Source organism: Orcinus orca, chromosome 1 (assembly GCF_937001465.1).
Source record: "Orcinus orca chromosome 1, mOrcOrc1.1, whole genome shotgun sequence".
Lineage (NCBI taxonomy): Eukaryota > Metazoa > Chordata > Mammalia > Artiodactyla > Delphinidae > Orcinus > Orcinus orca.
This window is the reverse complement of record NC_064559.1, coordinates 87,790,994-87,812,305: the sequence shown is the minus strand read 5'-3', so window position 1 is coordinate 87,812,305 and position 21,312 is coordinate 87,790,994.

Sequence of the window (21,312 nt, the reverse complement as noted above, 5' to 3'; positions counted from 1 at the left end):
CTTATGCTTGCATAAGTGGAAAGGTGAGTTGGGGTGCTGCATAAACCAGAAATTGAAATTAGCACAAATACCGTTCCATAAGCCAAATACGTAATAGGCAAGACCTACTCCTTGCTCAGCGAAATGGACTCAAAACCCCATATTCAATGCCTAGGAATATACCTGACTAGTAAGAATCTTAAAACCTATGGATTTATATGTCTCCATAAGAGAATCAAGCATGTGTAAACTGGCATAAACGCAGCAGTGAAAATCCACTAAATCCCATTATAAAAATACATTTCTTAAACAAAACACAATGACAGTGAAATAGAGAGCAATTCTTAGATAATTCATTCAGGGCTTGTGATGCAAGCTGGATTTTCAACTTCTACACCCGGAGCGGGGTGATACATAAGTCTGGACACTTGGGGCTGATAGGATTGGTGAGGTTCGGTGAGCAAATGCAGACCCTGTGAAGTCATATTGCATGGTACCCATTCCATGGGTGCCAACTCTCCAGGTATAAGGGACTATTTCTTCCACTAAAACATGCATGGGGAACCCAGAGTATGGTCCACCGTATGATCGGGAAAAGTTTTTAAATGTATCTCCGGTACTGGTACTCGGGTTCAACATTCCAGTTTGTTTACTAACACTCTCCCCACTTGGAGAGTCAGTGCCTTTAACCTCCTGTTTGACCCAGTTTGCAATTTCTGTGGAAGATGACGTGTAATAGGGAGAACCAATGAGAGACTAGCTGTAGCTGTCTGGCCCGGCAAATTTAACTCTCATGTCCCACCAGGAAGAGGAATTAACCAAAGGCTCAGTGTGCAGTGTGGGAACAAGATTACGGCCTGAAGTGATCTAGTGGTTTTGCGGCCAGCTCACATGAAAGCGAGTTGAAGAAAGGAGCTCAGGGACACTGTAATTTACAAACCTGCCGACATATAAATGACAGCTATCGTTCAAAATTATATTGAAGTAAGGCTACCAAGAGGACTTGAAAGCGGGGCACAATTGCAGTTAACCGATTTCAGGAGGTAGACTGGAATTGCATTTAAAGCATAAGAAAAGAGGCAGAACGTCGACAATGATGCACTTGGCCAAAAAGGGCGTATGCGTTTTTTCCTGAATATATTCAGGAAAGAACGCATATGCCCTTTTTGGCCAACCAAGCAAGCTTGCAAAGGAAATCTGCACTACAATGAAGTCTCACTTCCCCCCGGTCAAAAGGGCCATCTGAAAAAAGTGTAAAACCCAGAAAGGCAGGACAGGCCATGGAGAACAGGGAGCCTTATATGCTGATGGGTGGGATGTAAATTGCCAACAGCCACTCTGGAGAAGTGTATGGTGTTTCCTGAAACATCGAAAAAACGAAGTAACAGAGCCTAGGGCACTTCCACTTATGGTTCTATGGCTTAGGGAAATTAACATCAAAAAGACACATCCACCCCAATTGTGGGACAGCTGTGTTTACAAGAACCTCGTTTACGGTACCATTTCAATATCCCAGAAAGCGAAAAATGGATAAAGAAGTTGTGGTACTTACGTAAAATGCAATATCACTCAGCAATGAAATCTATGTTATGAGGCCCGTAGCAGCATAATGAGTGGATCCAGGTACGATGATTCCAAGTGAAATAAGTCACACAGAAAAAGAAACATCATAAGATATCTCTAATACACAAAATGTAAACTTGGCTACACAGGAACTGAATTACAAAACAGAACAGTGTCTCAAACTTAGAATACCAACTTATGCTTGCTTAAGGGGAAAGGTGAGTTGGGGAGCTTCATAAAACCAGAGATTGAAATTAGCACAGATACCATTCCATAAGCCAATTATGTAATAGACCAGACCTACTCCTGGCTCAAGGAAAAGGACTCAACACCCCATATTCAACACTTAGGAATACACCTGACTAGTAAGAATCTTAAAACCTATGGATTTATATGTCTCTGTAAGAGAATCATGCATATGTACAGCGGCATAAAAGCAGTAGTGAAAATCAGATAAATCCCATTATAAAAATAAATTCCTTAAAGAAAACACAATGACAGTGAAATAGAGAGCAATTCTTAGATAATTCATTCAGGGCTTGTGATGCAACCTGGATTTACCACATCTACACCCAGAGCTTGGTGACACATAAGTCTGGACACTTGGGGCTGATAGGATTGGTGAGATTCGGTGAGCAAATGCAGACCCTTTGAAGTCATATTGCATGGTACCCATTCCATGGGTCCCAACTCTCCTGGTTTAAGGGATTCTTCCTTCAGCTAAAACATGCATGAGGAACCCAGAGTATGGTCTGCAGTGTGATCGGGAAACGTTTTTAAATGCATCTCAGATTTCTTCCCCTGGTACTCGGGTTCAACATTGCAGACCCTTTACTAACATTCTCCCCACTTGGAGAGTCAGTGTCTTTAACCTCCTCTTTGGCCCAGTTTGCAATTCCTGTGGAAGATGAACTGGAATAGGGAGAACCAATGAGAGACTAGCTGGAGGTGTCCTGACGGGCAAATTGAACTCTCATTTCCCACCAGGAAGAGGAATTAACCAAAGGCTCAGCGTGCCAGGCTGGAAACAGATTAGGGCCTGAAGCAATCCTGCGGGTTCGTGGCCAGCTCAAAAGAAAGCGAGTTGAAGAAAGGAGCTCAGGGGCACTGTAATTCACAAACCTGCAGAGTTATAAATGACAGCTATCGTCCAAAAATATATTGAAGTAAGGCTGCCAAGAGGACTTGAAAGCGGGGCAGAATTGCAGGAAACCGATTTTAGGAGGTAGACTGGAATTGCATTTAAAGCATAGGAAAAGAGGCAGAACGTCGACAGTGATGCACTTGGCCAAAAAGGGCGTATGCGTTTTTTCCTGAATATATTCAGGAAAAAACGCATACGCCCTTTTTGGCCAACCAAGCAAGCTTGCGAAGGAAATCTGCACTACAATGATGTCTCACTGCCCCCGGTTAAAAGGGCCATCTGAAAAAAGAGTAAAATCCAGAAAGGCAGGACAGGCCATGGAGAACAGGGAGCCTTGTTATGCTGATGGGCATGATGTAAATTGCCAACAGCCACTCTGGAGAAGTGTATGGTGTTCCTGAAACATCTAAAAAACAAAGCAACAGAGCCTAGGGCACTTCCACTTATGGTCCTATAGCTTAGGGAAATTAAAATCAAAAAGACACAGCCACCCCAGAGTTTGGCATGGCTCTGTTTACAAGGACCTCGTTTACGGTAGAAGTTCAATATCCCAGAAAGCAAAAAATCGATAAAGAAGTTGTGGTACTTACGTACAATGCAATATCACTCAGCAATGAAATCTATGTCATCAGGCCCATAGCAGTATAATGAGTGGATTCAGGTACGATGATTCTAAGTGAAATAAGTCACACAGAAAAAGAAACATCATAAGATATCACTAATACATGGAATGTAAACTTGGCTACACAGGAACTGAATTACAAAACAGAACAGGGTCTCAAATGTAGAAAACCACCTTATGCTTGCTTAAGTGGAAAGGTGAGTTGGGGTGCTGCATAAACCAGAAATTGAAATTAGCACAAATACCGTTCCATAAGCCAAATACGTAATAGGCAAGACCTACTCCTTGCTCAGCGAAATGGACTCAAAACCCCATATTCAATGCCTAGGAATATACCTGACTAGTAAGAATCTTAAAAGCTATGGATTTATATGTCTCCATAAGAGAATCAAGCATGTGTAAACTGGCATAAACGCAGCAGTGAAAATCCACTAAATCCCATTATAAAAATACATTTCTTAAACAAAACACAATGACAGTGAAATAGAGAGCAATTCTTAGATAATTCATTCAGGGCTTGTGATGCAAGCTGGATTTTCAACTTCTACACCCGGAGCGGAGTGATACATAAGTCTGGACACTTGGGGCTCATAGGATTGGTGAGATTCGGTGAGCAAATGCAGACCCTTTGAAGTCATATTGCATGGTACCCATTCCATGGGTCCCAACTCTCCTGGTTTAAGGGATTCTTCCTTCAGCTAAAACATGCATGGGGAACCCAGAGTATGGTCTGCAGTGTGATCGGGAAACGTTTTTAAATGCATCTCAGATTTCTTCCCCTGGTACTCGGGTTCAACATTGCAGACCCTTTACTAACATTCTCCCCACTTGGAGAGTCAGTGTCTTTAACCTCCTCTTTGGCCCAGTTTGCAATTCCTGTGGAAGATGAACTGGAATAGGGAGAACCAATGAGAGACTAGCTGGAGGTGTCCTGATGGGCAAATTGAACTCTCATTTCCCACCAGGAAGAGGAATTAACCAAAGGCTCAGCGTGCCAGGCTGGAAACAGATCAGGGCCTGAAGCAATCCTGCGGGTTCGTGGCCAGCTCAAAAAAGGCGAGTTGAAGAAAGGAGCTTAGGGGCACTGTAATTCGCAAACCTGCAGAGTTATAAATGACAGCTATCGTCCAAAAATATATTGAAGTAAGGCTGCCAAGAGGACTTGAAAGCGGGGCAGAATTGCAGGAAACCGATTTTAGGAGGTAGACCTGAATTGCATTTAAAGCATAGGAAAAGAGGCAGAACGTCGACAGTGATGCACTTGGCCAAAAAGGGCGTATGCGTTTTTTCCTGAATATATTCAGGAAAAAACGCATACGCCCTTTTTGGCCAACCAAGCAAGCTTGCGAAGGAAATCTGCACTACAATGATGTCTCACTGCCCCCGGTTAAAAGGGCCATCTGAAAAAAGAGTAAAATCCAGAAAGGCAGGACAGGCCATGGAGAACAGGGAGCCTTGTTATGCTGATGGGCATGATGTAAATTGCCAACAGCCACTCTGGAGAAGTGTATGGTGTTCCTGAAACATCTAAAAAACAAAGCAACAGAGCCTAGGGCACTTCCACTTATGGTTCTATAGCTTAGGGAAATTAAAATCAAAAAGACACAGCCACCCCAGAGTTTGGCATGGCTCTGTTTACAAGGACCTCGTTTACGGTAGAAGTTCAATATCCCAGAAAGCAAAAAATCGATAAAGAAGTTGTGGTACTTACGTACAATGCAATATCACTCAGCAATGAAATCTATGTCATCAGGCCCATAGCAGTATAATGAGTGGATTCAGTTACCATGATTCTAAGTAAATAAGTCACACAGAAAAAGAAACATCATAAGATATCACTAATACACGGAATGTAAACTTGGCTACACAGGAACTGAATTACAAAACAGAACAGGGTCTCAAATGTAGAAAACCACCTTATGCTTGCATAAGTGGAAAGGTGAGTTGGGGTGCTGCATAAACCAGAAATTGAAATTAGCACAAATACCATTCCATAAGCCAAATACGTAATAGGCAAGACCTACTCCTTGCTCAGCGAAATGGACTCAAAACCCCATATTCAATGCCTAGGAATATACCTGACTAGTAAGAATCTTAAAACCTATGGATTTATATGTCTCCATAAGAGAATCAAGCATGTGTAAACTGGCATAAACGCAGCAGTGAAAATCCACTAAATCCCATTATAAAAATACATTTCTTAAACAAAACACAATGACAGTGAAATAGAGAGCAATTCTTAGATAATTCATTCAGGGCTTGTGATGCAAGCTGGATTTTCAACTTCTACACCCAGAGCGGGGTGATACATAAGTCTGGACACTTGGGGCTGATAGGATTGGTGAGGTTCGGTGAGCAAATGCAGACCCTGTGAAGTCATATTGCATGGTACCCATTCCATGGGTGCCAACTCTCCAGGTATAAGGGACTATTTCTTCCACTAAAACATGCATGGGGAACCCAGAGTATGGTCCACTGTATGATCGGGAAAAGTTTTTAAATGTATCTCTGGTACTGGTACTCGGGTTCAACATTCCAGTTTGTTTACTAACACTCTCCCCACTTGGAGAGTCAGTGCCTTTAACCTCCTGTTTGACCCAGTTTGCAATTTCTGTGGAAGATGACGTGTAATAGGGAGAACCAATGAGAGACTAGCTGTAGCTGTCTGGCCCGGCAAATTTAACTCTCATGTCCCACCAGGAAGAGGAATTAACCAAAGGCTCAGTGTGCAGTGTGGGAACAAGATTACGGCCTGAAGTGATCTAGTGGTTTTGCGGCCAGCTCACATGAAAGCGAGTTGAAGAAAGGAGCTCAGGGACACTGTAATTCACAAACCTGCCGACATATAAATGACAGCTATCGTCCAAAATTATATTGAAGTAAGGCTACCAAGAGGACTTGAAAGCGGGGCACAATTGCAGTTAACCGATTTCAGGAGGTAGACTGGAATTGCATTTAAAGCATAAGAAAAGAGGCAGAACGTCGACAATGATGCACTTGGCCAAAAAGGGCATATGCGTTTTTTCCTGAATATATTCAGGAAAGAACGCATATGCCCTTTTTGGCCAACCAAGCAAGCTTGCAAAGGAAATCTGCACTACAATGAAGTCTCACTTCCCCCCGGTCAAAAGGGCCATCTGAAAAAAGTGTAAAACCCAGAAAGGCAGGACAGGCCATGGAGAACAGGGAGCCTTATATGCTGATGGGCGGGATGTAAATTGCCAACAGCCACTCTGGAGAAGTGTATGGTGTTTCCTGAAACATCGAAAAAACAAAGTAACAGAGCCTAGGGCACTTCCACTTATGGTTCTATGGCTTAGGGAAATTAACATCAAAAAGACACATCCACCCCAATTGTGGGACAGCTGTGTTTACAAGAACCTCGTTTACGGTACCATTTCAATATCCCAGAAAGCGAAAAATGGATAAAGAAGTTGTGGTACTTACGTAAAATGCAATATCACTCAGCAATGAAATCTATGTTATGAGGCCCGTAGCAGCATAATGAGTGGATCCAGGTACGATGATTCCAAGTGAAATAAGTCACACAGAAAAAGAAACATCATAAGATATCTCTAATACACAAAATGTAAACTTGGCTACACAGGAACTGAATTACAAAACAGAACAGTGTCTCAAACTTAGAATACCAACTTATGCTTGCTTAAGGGGAAAGGTGAGTTGGGGAGCTTCATAAAACCAGAGATTGAAATTAGCACAGATACCATTCCATAAGCCAATTATGTAATAGACCAGACCTACTCCTGGCTCAAGGAAAAGGACTCAACACCCCATATTCAACACTTAGGAATATACCTGACTAGTAAGAATCTTAAAACCTATGGATTTATATGTCTCTGTAAGAGAATCATGCATATGTACAGCGGCATAAAAGCAGTAGTGAAAATCAGATAAATCCCATTATAAAAATAAATTCCTTAAAGAAAACACAATGACAGTGAAATAGAGAGCAATTCTTAAATAATTCATTCAGGGCTTGTGATGCAACCTGGATTTACCACATCTACACCCAGAGCTTGGTGACACATAAGTCTGGACACTTGGGGCTGATAGGATTGGTGAGATTCGGTGAGCAAATGCAGACCCTTTGAAGTCATATTGCATGGTACCCATTCCATGGGTCCCAACTCTCCTGGTTTAAGGGATTCTTCCTTCAGCTAAAACATGCATGAGGAACCCAGAGTATGGTCTGCAATGTGATCGGGAAACGTTTTTAAATGCATCTCAGATTTCTTCCCCTGGTACTCGGGTTCAACATTGCAGACCCTTTACTAACATTCTCCCCACTTGGAGAGTCAGTGTCTTTAACCTCCTGTTTGGCCCAGTTTACAATTCCTGTGGAAGATGAACTGGAATAGGGAGAACCAATGAGAGACTAGCTGGAGGTGTCCTGACGGGCAAATTGAACTCTCATTTCCCACCAGGAAGAGGAATTAACCAAAGGCTCAGCGTGCCAGGCTGGAAACAGATTAGGGCCTGAAGCAATCCTGCGGGTTCGTGGCCAGCTCAAAAGAAAGCGAGTTGAAGAAAGGAGCTCAGGGGCACTGTAATTCACAAACCTGCAGAGTTATAAATGACAGCTATCGTCCAAAAATATATTGAAGTAAGGCTGCCAAGAGGACTTGAAAGCGGGGCAGAATTGCAGGAAACCGATTTTAGGAGGTAGACTGGAATTGCATTTAAAGCATAGGAAAAGAGGCAGAACGTCGACAGTGATGCACTTGGCGAAAAAGGGCGTATGCGTTTTTTCCTGAATATATTCAGGAAAAAACGCATACGCCCTTTTTGGCCAACCAAGCAAGCTTGCGAAGGAAATCTGCACTACAATGATGTCTCACTGCCCCCGGTTAAAAGGGCCATCTGAAAAAAGAGTAAAATCCAGAAAGGCAGGACAGGCCATGGAGAACAGGGAGCCTTGTTATGCTGATGGGCATGATGTAAATTGCCAACAGCCACTCTGGAGAAGTGTATGGTGTTCCTGAAACATCTAAAAATCAAAGCAACAGAGCCTAGGGCACTTCCACTTATGGTCCTATAGCTTAGGGAAATTAAAATCAAAAAGACACAGCCACCCCAGAGTTTGGCATGGCTCTGTTTACAAGGACCTCGTTTACGGTAGAAGTTCAATATCCCAGAAAGCAAAAAATCGATAAAGAAGTTGTGGTACTTACGTACAATGCAATATCACTCAGCAATGAAATCTATGTCATCAGGCCCATAGCAGTATAATGAGTGGATTCAGGTACGATGATTCTAAGTGAAATAAGTCACACAGAAAAAGAAACATCATAAGATATCACTAATACACGGAATGTAAACTTGGCTACACAGGAACTGAATTACAAAACAGAACAGGGTCTCAAATGTAGAAAACCACCTTATGCTTGCTTATGTGGAAAGGTGAGTTGGGGTGCTGCATAAACCAGAAATTGAAATTAGCACAAATACCGTTCCATAAGCCAAATACGTAATAGGCAAGACCTACTCCTTGCTCAGCGAAATGGACTCAAAACCCCATATTCAATGCCTAGGAATATACCTGACTAGTAAGAATCTTAAAACCTATGGATTTATATGTCTCCATAAGAGAATCAAGCATGTGTAAACTGGCATAAACGCAGCAGTGAAAATCCACTAAATCCCATTATAAAAATACATTTCTTAAACAAAACACAATGACAGTGAAATAGAGAGCAATTCTTAGATAATTCATTCAGGGCTTGTGATGCAAGCTGGATTTTCAACTTCTACACCCAGAGCGGGGTGATACATAAGTCTGGACACTTGGGGCTGATAGGATTGGTGAGGTTCGGTGAGCAAATGCAGACCCTGTGAAGTCATATTGCATGGTACCCATTCCATGGGTGCCAACTCTCCAGGTATAAGGGACTATTTCTTCCACTAAAACATGCATGGGGAACCCAGAGTATGGTCCACTGTATGATCGGGAAAAGTTTTTAAATGTATCTCTGGTACTGGTACTCGGGTTCAACATTCCAGTTTGTTTACTAACACTCTCCCCACTTGGAGAGTCAGTGCCTTTAACCTCCTGTTTGACCCAGTTTGCAATTTCTGTGGAAGATGACGTGTAATAGGGAGAACCAATGAGAGACTAGCTGTAGCTGTCTGGCCCGGCAAATTTAACTCTCATGTCCCACCAGGAAGAGGAATTAACCAAAGGCTCAGTGTGCAGTGTGGGAACAAGATTACGGCCTGAAGTGATCTAGTGGTTTTGCGGCCAGCTCACATGAAAGCGAGTTGAAGAAAGGAGCTCAGGGACACTGTAATTCACAAACCTGCCGACATATAAATGACAGCTATCGTCCAAAATTATATTGAAGTAAGGCTACCAAGAGGACTTGAAAGCGGGGCACAATTGCAGTTAACCGATTTCAGGAGGTAGACTGGAATTGCATTTAAAGCATAAGAAAAGAGGCAGAACGTCGACAATGATGCACTTGGCCAAAAAGGGCATATGCGTTTTTTCCTGAATATATTCAGGAAAGAACGCATATGCCCTTTTTGGCCAACCAAGCAAGCTTGCAAAGGAAATCTGCACTACAATGAAGTCTCACTTCCCCCCGGTCAAAAGGGCCATCTGAAAAAAGTGTAAAACCCAGAAAGGCAGGACAGGCCATGGAGAACAGGGAGCCTTATATGCTGATGGGCGGGATGTAAATTGCCAACAGCCACTCTGGAGAAGTGTATGGTGTTTCCTGAAACATCGAAAAAACAAAGTAACAGAGCCTAGGGCACTTCCACTTATGGTTCTATGGCTTAGGGAAATTAACATCAAAAAGACACATCCACCCCAATTGTGGGACAGCTGTGTTTACAAGAACCTCGTTTACGGTACCATTTCAATATCCCAGAAAGCGAAAAATGGATAAAGAAGTTGTGGTACTTACGTAAAATGCAATATCACTCAGCAATGAAATCTATGTTATGAGGCCCGTAGCAGCATAATGAGTGGATCCAGGTACGATGATTCCAAGTGAAATAAGTCACACAGAAAAAGAAACATCATAAGATATCTCTAATACACAAAATGTAAACTTGGCTACACAGGAACTGAATTACAAAACAGAACAGTGTCTCAAACTTAGAATACCAACTTATGCTTGCTTAAGGGGAAAGGTGAGTTGGGGAGCTTCATAAAACCAGAGATTGAAATTAGCACAGATACCATTCCATAAGCCAATTATGTAATAGACCAGACCTACTCCTGGCTCAAGGAAAAGGACTCAACACCCCATATTCAACACTTAGGAATATACCTGACTAGTAAGAATCTTAAAACCTATGGATTTATATGTCTCTGTAAGAGAATCATGCATATGTACAGCGGCATAAAAGCAGTAGTGAAAATCAGATAAATCCCATTATAAAAATAAATTCCTTAAAGAAAACACAATGACAGTGAAATAGAGAGCAATTCTTAAATAATTCATTCAGGGCTTGTGATGCAACCTGGATTTACCACATCTACACCCAGAGCTTGGTGACACATAAGTCTGGACACTTGGGGCTGATAGGATTGGTGAGATTCGGTGAGCAAATGCAGACCCTTTGAAGTCATATTGCATGGTACCCATTCCATGGGTCCCAACTCTCCTGGTTTAAGGGATTCTTCCTTCAGCTAAAACATGCATGAGGAACCCAGAGTATGGTCTGCAATGTGATCGGGAAACGTTTTTAAATGCATCTCAGATTTCTTCCCCTGGTACTCGGGTTCAACATTGCAGACCCTTTACTAACATTCTCCCCACTTGGAGAGTCAGTGTCTTTAACCTCCTGTTTGGCCCAGTTTGCAATTCCTGTGGAAGATGAACTGGAATAGGGAGAACCAATGAGAGACTAGCTGGAGGTGTCCTGACGGGCAAATTGAACTCTCATTTCCCACCAGGAAGAGGAATTAACCAAAGGCTCAGCGTGCCAGGCTGGAAACAGATTAGGGCCTGAAGCAATCCTGCGGGTTCGTGGCCAGCTCAAAAGAAAGCGAGTTGAAGAAAGGAGCTCAGGGGCACTGTAATTCACAAACCTGCAGAGTTATAAATGACAGCTATCGTCCAAAAATATATTGAAGTAAGGCTGCCAAGAGGACTTGAAAGCGGGGCAGAATTGCAGGAAACCGATTTTAGGAGGTAGACTGGAATTGCATTTAAAGCATAGGAAAAGAGGCAGAACGTCGAAAGTGATGCACTTGGCGAAAAAGGGCGTATGCGTTTTTTCCTGAATATATTCAGGAAAAAACGCATACGCCCTTTTTGGCCAACCAAGCAAGCTTGCGAAGGAAATCTGCACTACAATGATGTCTCACTGCCCCCGGTTAAAAGGGCCATCTGAAAAAAGAGTAAAATCCAGAAAGGCAGGACAGGCCATGGAGAACAGGGAGCCTTGTTATGCTGATGGGCATGATGTAAATTGCCAACAGCCACTCTGGAGAAGTGTATGGTGTTCCTGAAACATCTAAAAATCAAAGCAACAGAGCCTAGGGCACTTCCACTTATGGTCCTATAGCTTAGGGAAATTAAAATCAAAAAGACACAGCCACCCCAGAGTTTGGCATGGCTCTGTTTACAAGGACCTCGTTTACGGTAGAAGTTCAATATCCCAGAAAGCAAAAAATCGATAAAGAAGTTGTGGTACTTACGTACAATGCAATATCACTCAGCAATGAAATCTATGTCATCAGGCCCATAGCAGTATAATGAGTGGATTCAGGTACGATGATTCTAAGTGAAATAAGTCACACAGAAAAAGAAACATCATAAGATATCACTAATACACGGAATGTAAACTTGGCTACACAGGAACTGAATTACAAAACAGAACAGGGTCTCAAATGTAGAAAACCACCTTATGCTTGCTTATGTGGAAAGGTGAGTTGGGATGCTGCATAAACCAGAAATTGAAATTAGCACAAATACCGTTCCATAAGCCAAATACGTAATAGGCAAGACCTACTCCTTGCTCAGCGAAATGGACTCAAAATCCCATATTCAATGCCTAGGAATATACCTGACTAGTAAGAATCTTAAAACCTATGGATTTATATGTCTCCATAAGAGAATCAAGCATGTGTAAACTGGCATAAACGCAGCAGTGAAAATCCACTAAATTCCATTATAAAAATACATTTCTTAAACAAAACACAATGACAGTGAAATAGAGAGCAATTCTTAGATAATTCATTCAGGGCTTGTGATGCAAGCTGGATTTTCAACTTCTACACCCGGAGCGGAGTGATACATAAGTCTGGACACTTGGGGCTGATAGGATTGGTGAGATTCGGTGAGCAAATGCAGACCCTTTGAAGTCATATTGCATGGTACCCATTCCATGGGTCCCAACTTTCCTGGTTTAAGGGATTCTTCCTTCAGCTAAAACATGCATGGGGAACCCAGAGTATGGTCTGCAGTGTGTTCGGGAAACGTTTTTAAATGCATCTCAGATTTCTTCCCCTGGTACTCGGGTTCAACATTGCAGACCCTTTACTAACATTCTCCCCACTTGGAGAGTCAGTGTCTTTAACCTCCTCTTTGGCCCAGTTTGCAATTCCTGTGGAAGATGAACTGGAATAGGGAGAACCAATGAGAGACTAGCTGGAGGTGTCCTGATGGGCAAATTGAACTCTCATTTCCCACCAGGAAGAGGAATTAACCAAAGGCTCAGCGTGCCAGGCTGGAAACAGATTAGGGCCTGAAGCAATCCTGCGGGTTCGTGGCCAGCTCAAAAAAGGCGAGTTGAAGAAAGGAGCTTAGGGGCACTGTAATTCGCAAACCTGCAGAGTTATAAATGACAGCTATCGTCCAAAAATATATTGAAGTAAGGCTGCCAAGAGGACTTGAAAGCGGGGCAGAATTGCAGGAAACCGATTTTAGGAGGTAGACCTGAATTGCATTTAAAGCATAGGAAAAGAGGCAGAACGTCGACAGTGATGCACTTGGCCAAAAAGGGCGTATGCGTTTTTTCCTGAATATATTCAGGAAAAAACGCATACGCCCTTTTTGGCCAACCAAGCAAGCTTGCGAAGGAAATCTGCACTACAATGATGTCTCACTGCCCCCAGTTAAAAGGGCCATCTGAAAAAAGAGTAAAATCCAGAAAGGCAGGACAGGCCATGGAGAACAGGGAGCCTTGTTATGCTGATGGGCATGATGTAAATTGCCAACAGCCACTCTGGAGAAGTGTATGGTGTTCCTGAAACATCTAAAAAACAAAGCAACAGAGCCTAGGGCACTTCCACTTATGGTCCTATAGCTTAGGGAAATTAAAATCAAAAAGACACAGCCACCCCAGAGTTTGGCATGGCTCTGTTTACAAGTACCTCGTTTACGGTAGAAGTTCAATATCCCAGAAAGCAAAAACTCGATAAAGAAGTTGTGGTACTTACGTACAATGCAATATCACTCAGCAATGAAATCTATGTCATCAGGCCCATAGCAGTATAATGAGTGGATTCAGTTACCATGATTCTAAGTAAATAAGTCACACAGAAAAAGAAACATCATAAGATATCACTAATACACGGAATGTAAACTTGGCTACACAGGAACTGAATTACAAAACAGAACAGGGTCTCAAATGTAGAAAACCACCTTATGCTTGCATAAGTGGAAAGGTGAGTTGGGGTGCTGCATAAACCAGAAATTGAAATTAGCACAAATACCGTTCCATAAGCCAAATACGTAATAGGCAAGACCTACTCCTTGCTCAGCGAAATGGACTCAAAACCCCATATTCAATGCCTAGGAATATACCTGACTAGTAAGAATCTTAAAACCTATGGATTTATATGTCTCCATAAGAGAATCAAGCATGTGTAAACTGGCATAAACACAGCAGTGAAAATCCACTAAATCCCATTATAAAAATACATTTCTTAAACAAAACACAATGACAGTGAAATAGAGAGCAATTCTTAGATAATTCATTCAGGGCTTGTGATGCAAGCTGGATTTTCAACTTCTACACGCGGAGCGGGGTGATACATAAGTCTGGACACTTGGGGCTGATAGGATTGGTGAGGTTCGGTGAGCAAATGCAGACCCTGTGAAGTCATATTGCATGGTACCCATTCCATGGGTGCCAACTCTCCAGATATAAAGGACTATTTCTTCCACTAAAACATGCATGGGGAACCCAGAGTATGGTCCACTGTATGATCGGGAAAAGTTTTTAAATGTATCTCCGGTACTGGTACTCGGGTTCAACATTCCAGTTTGTTTACTAACACTCTCCCCACTTGGAGAGTCAGTGCCTTTAACCTCCTGTTTGACCCAGTTTGCAATTTCTGTGGAAGATGACGTGTAATAGGGAGAACCAATGAGAGACTAGCTGTAGCTGTCTGGCCCGGCAAATTTAACTCTCATGTCCCACCAGGAAGAGGAATTAACCAAAGGCTCAGTGTGCAGTGTGGGAACAAGATTACGGCCTGAAGTGATCTAGTGGTTTTGCGGCCAGCTCACATGAAAGCGAGTTGAAGAAAGGAGCTCAGGGACACTGTAATTCACAAACCTGCCGACATATAAATGACAGCTATCGTCCAAAATTATATTGAAGTAAGGCTACCAAGAGGACTTGAAAGCGGGGCACAATTGCAGTTAACCGATTTCAGGAGGTAGACTGGAATTGCATTTAAAGCATAAGAAAAGAGGCAGAACGTCGACAATGATGCACTTGGCCAAAAAGGGCGTATGCGTTTTTTCCTGAATATATTCAGGAAAGAACGCATATGCCCTTTTTGGCCAACCAAGCAAGCTTGCATAGGAAATCTGCACTACAATGAAGTCTCACTTCCCCTCGGTCAAAAGGGCCATCTGAAAAAAGTGTAAAACCCAGAAAGGAAGGACAGGCCATGGAGAACAGGGAGCCTTATATGCTGATGGGCGGGATGTAAATTGCCAACAGCCACTCTGGAGAAGTGTATGGTGTTTCCTGAAACATCGAAAAAACAAAGTAACAGAGCCTAGGGCACTTCCACTTATGGTTCTATGGCTTAGGGAAATTAACATCAAAAAGACACATCCACCCCAATTGTGGGACAGCTGTGTTTACAAGAACCTCGTTTACGGTACCATTTCAATATCCCAGAAAGCGAAAAATGGATAAAGAAGTTGTGGTACTTATGTAAAATGCAATATCACTCATCAATGAAATCTATGTTATGAGGCCCGTAGCAGCATAATGAGTGGATCCAGGTACGATGATTCCAAGTGAAATAAGTCACACAGAAAAAGAAACATCATAAGATATCTCTAATACCCGAAATGTAAACTTGGCTACACAGGAACTGAATTACAAAACAGAACAGTGTCTCAAACTTAGAATACCAACTTATGCTTGCTTAAGGGGAAAGGTGAGTTGGGGAGCTTCATAAAACCAGAGATTGAAATTGGCACAGATACCATTCCATAAGCCAATTATGTAATAGACCTGACCTACTCCTGGCTCAAGGAAAAGGACTCAACACCCTATATTCAACGCCTAGGAATATACCTGACTAGTAAGAATCTTAAAACCTATGGATTTATATGTCTCTGTAAGAGAATCTTGCATGTGTACAGAGGCATAAAAGCAGTAGTGAAAATCAGATAAATCCCATTATAAAAATAAATTCCTTAAAGAAAACACAATGACAGTGAAATAGAGAGCAATTCTTAAATAATTCATTCAGGGCTTGTGATGCAACCTGGATTTACCACATCTACACCCAGAGCTTGGTGACACATAAGGCTGGACACTTGGGGCTGATAGGATTGGTGAGATTCGGTGAGCAAATGCAGACCCTTTGAAGTCATATTGCATGGTACCCATTCCATGGGTCCCTACTCTCCTGGTTTAAGGGATTCTTCCTTCAGCTAAAACATGCATGGGGAACCCAGAGTATGGTCTGCAGTGTGATCGGGAAACGTTTTTAAATGCATCTCAGATTTCTTCCCCTGGTACTCGAGTTCAACATTGCAGACCCTTTACTAACATTCTCCCCACTTGGAGAGTCAGTGTCTTTAACCTCCTGTTTGGCCCAGTTTGCAATTCCTGTGGAAGATGAACTGGAATAGGGAGAACCAATGAGAGACTAGCTGGAGGTGTCCTGACGGGCAAATTGAACTCTCATTTCCCACCAGGAAGAGGAAATAACCAAAGGCTCAGCATGCCAGGCTGGAAACAGATTAGGGCCTGAAGCAATCCTGCGGGTTCGTGGCCAGCTCAAAATAAAGCGAGTTGAAGAAAGGAGCTCAGGGGCACTGTAATTCGCAAACCTGCAGAGTTATAAATGACAGCTATCGTCCAAAAATATATTGAAGTAAGGCTGCCAAGAGGACTTGAAAGCGGGGCAGAATTGCAGGAAACCGATTTTAGGAGGTAGACTGGAATTGCATTTAAAGCATAGGAAAAGAGGCAGAACGTCGACAGTGATGCACTTGGCGAAAAAGGGCGTATGCGTTTTTTCCTGAATATATTCAGGAAAAAACGCATACGCCCTTTTTGGCCAACCAAGAAAGCTTGCGAAGGAAATCTGCACTACAATGATGTCTCACTGCCCCCGGTTAAAAGGGCCATCTGAAAAAAGAGTAAACTCCAGAAAGGCAGGACAGGCCATGGAGAACAGGGAGCCTTGTTATGCTGATGGGCATGATGTAAATTGCCAACAGCCACTCTGGAGAAGTGTATGGTGTTCCTGAAACATCTAAAAAACAAAGCAACAGAGCCTAGGGCACTTCCACTTATGGTCCTATAGCTTAGGGAAATTAAAATCAAAAAGACACAGCCACCCCAGAGTTTGGCATGGCTCTGTTTACAAGGACCTCGTTTAGGGTAGAAGTTCAATATCCCAGAAAGCAAAAAATCGATAAAGAAGTTGTGGTACTTACATACAATGCAATATCACTCAGCAATGAAATCTATGTCATCAGGCCCATAGCAGTATAATGAGTGGATTCAGTTACCATGATTCTAAGTAAATAAGTCACACAGAAAAAGAAACATCATAAGATATCACTAATACACGGAATGTAAACTTGGCTACACAGGAACTGAATTACAAAACAGAACAGGGTCTCAAATGTAGAAAACCACCTTATGCTTGCTTAAGTGGAAAGGTGAGTTGGGGTGCTGCATAAACCAGAAATTGAAATTAGCACAAATACCGTTCCATAAGCCAAATACGTAATAGGCAAGACCTACTCCTTGCTCAGCGAAATGGACTCAAAACCCCATATTCAATGCCTAGGAATATACCTGACTAGTAAGAATCTTAAAACCTATGGATTTATATGTCTCCATAAGAGAATCAAGCATGTGTAAACTGGCATAAACGCAGCAGTGAAAATCCACTAAATCCCATTATAAAAATACATTTCTTAAACAAAACACAATGACAGTGAAATAGAGAGCAATTCTTAGATAATTCATTCAGGGCTTGTGATGCAAGCTGGATTTTCAACTTCTACACCCAGAGCGGGGTGATACATAAGTCTGGACACTTGGGGCTGATAGGATTGGTGAGGTTCGGTGAGCAAATGCAGACCCTGTGAAGTCATATTGCATGGTACCCATTCCATGGGTGCCAACTCTCCAGGTATAAGGGACTATTTCTTCCACTAAAACATGCATGGGGAACCCAGAGTATGGTCCACCGTATGATCGGGAAAAGTTTTTAAATGTATCTCCGGTACTGGTACTCGGGTTCAACATTCCAGTTTGTTTACTAACACTCTCCCCACTTGGAGAGTCAGTGCCTTTAACCTCCTGTTTGACCCAGTTTGCAATTTCTGTGGAAGATGACGTGTAATAGGGAGAACCAATGAGAGACTAGCTGTAGCTGTCTGGCCCGGCAAATTTAACTCTCATGTCCCACCAGGAAGAGGAATTAACCAAAGGCTCAGTGTGCAGTGTGGGAACAAGATTACGGCCTGAAGTGATCTAGTGGTTTTGCGGCCAGCTCACATGAAAGCGAGTTGAAGAAAGGAGCTCAGGGACACTGTAATTCACAAACCTGCCGACATATAAATGACAGCTATCGTCCAAAATTATATTGAAGTAAGGCTACCAAGAGGACTTGAAAGCGGGGCACAATTGCAGTTAACCGATTTCAGGAGGTAGACTGGAATTGCATTTAAAGCATAAGAAAAGAGGCAGAACGTCGACAATGATGCACTTGGCCAAAAAGGGCGTATGCGTTTTTTCCTGAATATATTCAGGAAAGAACGCATATGCCCTTTTTGGCCAACCAAGCAAGCTTGCAAAGGAAATCTGCACTACAATGAAGTCTCACTTCCCCCCGGTCAAAAGGGCCATCTGAAAAAAGTGTAAAACCCAGAAAGGCAGGACAGGCCATGGAGAACAGGGAGCCTTATATGCTGATGGGCGGGATGTAAATTGCCAACAGCCACTCTGGAGAAGTGTATGGTGTTTCCTGAAACATCGAAAAAACAAAGTAACAGAGCCTAGGGCACTTCCACTTATGGTTCTATGGCTTAGGGAAATTAACATCAAAAAGACACATCCACCCCAATTGTGGGACAGCTGTGTTTACAAGAACCTCGTTTACGGTACCATTTCAATATCCCAGAAAGCGAAAAATGGATAAAGAAGTTGTGGTACTTACGTAAAATGCAATATCACTCAGCAATGAAATCTATGTTATGAGGCCCGTAGCAGCATAATGAGTGGATCCAGGTACGATGATTCCAAGTGAAATAAGTCACACAGAAAAAGAAACATCATAAGATATCTCTAATACACAAAATGTAAACTTGGCTACACAGGAACTGAATTACAAAACAGAACAGTGTCTCAAACTTAGAATACCAACTTATGCTTGCTTAAGGGGAAAGGTGAGTTGGGGAGCTTCATAAAACCAGAGATTGAAATTAGCACAGATACCATTCCATAAGCCAATTATGTAATAGACCAGACCTACTCCTGGCTCAAGGAAAAGGACTCAACACCCCATATTCAACACTTAGGAATATACCTGACTAGTAAGAATCTTAAAACCTATGGATTTATATGTCTCTGTAAGAGAATCATGCATATGTACAGCGGCATAAAAGCAGTAGTGAAAATCAGATAAATCCCATTATAAAAATAAATTCCTTAAAGAAAACACAATGACAGTGAAATAGAGAGCAATTCTTAAATAATTCATTCAGGGCTTGTGATGCAACCTGGATTTACCACATCTACACCCAGAGCTTGGTGACACATAAGTCTGGACACTTGGGGCTGATAGGATTGGTGAGATTCGGTGAGCAAATGCAGACCCTTTGAAGTCATATTGCATGGTACCCATTCCATGGGTCCCAACTCTCCTGGTTTAAGGGATTCTTCCTTCAGCTAAAACATGCATGAGGAACCCAGAGTATGGTCTGCAGTGTGATCGGGAAACGTTTTTAAATGCATCTCAGATTTCTTCCCCTGGTACTCGGGTTCAACATTGCAGACCCTTTACTAACATTCTCCCCACTTGGAGAGTCAGTGTCTTTAACCTCCTCTTTGGCCCAGTTTGCAATTCCTGTGGAAGATGAACTGGAATAGGGAGAACCAATGAGAGACTAGCTGGAGGTGTCCTGACGGGCAAATTGAACTCTCATTTCCCACCAGGAAGAGGAATTAACCAAAGGCTCAGCGTGCCAGGCTGGAAACAGATTAGGGCCTGAAGCAATCCTGCGGGTTCGTGGCCAGCTCAAAAGAAAGCGAGTTGAAGAAAGGAGCTCAGGGGCACTGTAATTCACAAACCTGCAGAGTTATAAATGACAGCTATCGTCCAAAAATATATTGAAGTAAGGCTGCCAAGAGGACTTGAAAGCGGGGCAGAATTGCAGGAAACCGATTTTAGGAGGTAGACTGGAATTGCATTTAAAGCATAGGAAAAGAGGCAGAACGTTGACAGTGATGCACTTGGCGAAAAAGGGCGTATGCGTTTTTTCCTGAATATATTCAGGAAAAAACGCATACGTCCTTTTTGGCCAACCAAGCAAGCTTGCGAAGGAAATCTGCACTACAATGATGTCTCACTGCCCCCGGTTAAAAGGGCCATCTGAAAAAAGAGTAAAATCCAGAAAGGCAGGACAGGCCATGGAGAACAGGGAGCCTTGTTATGCTGATGTAAATTGCCAACAGCCACTCTGGAGAAGTGTATGGTGTTCCTGAAACATCTAAAAAACAAAGCAACAGAGCCTAAGGCACTTCTACTTATGGTCCTATAGCTTAGGGAAATTAAAATCAAAAAGACACAGCCACCCCAGAGTTTGGCATGGCTCTGTTTACAAGGACCTCGTTTACGGTAGAAGTTCAATATCCCAGAAAGCAAAAAATCGATAAAGAAGTTGTGGTACTTACATACAATGCAATATCACTCAGCAATGAAATCTATGTCATCAGGCCCATAGCAGTATAATGAGTGGATTCAGTTACCATGATTCTAAGTAAATAAGTCACACAGAAAAAGAAACATCATAAGATATCACTAATACACGGAATGTAAACTTGGCTACACAGGAACTGAATTATAAAACAGAACAGGGTCTCAAATGTAGAAAACCACCTTATGCTTGCATAAGTGGAAAGGTGAGTTGGGGTGCTGCATAAACCAGAAATTGAAATTAGCACAAATACCGTTCCATAAGCCAAATACGTAATAGGCAAGACCTACTCCTTGCTCAGCGAAATGGACTCAAAACCCCATATTCAATGCCTAGGAATATACCTGACTAGTAAGAATCTTAAAACCTATGGATTTATATGTCTCCATAAGAGAATCAAGCATGTGTAAACTGGCATAAACGCAGCAGTGAAAATCCACTAAATCCCATTATAAAAATACATTTCTTAAACAAAACACAATGACAGTGAAATAGAGAGCAATTCTTAGATAATTCATTCAGGGCTTGTGATGCAAGCTGGATTTTCAACTTCTACACCCGGAGCGGGGTGATACATAAGTCTGGACACTTGGGGCTGATAGGATTGGTGA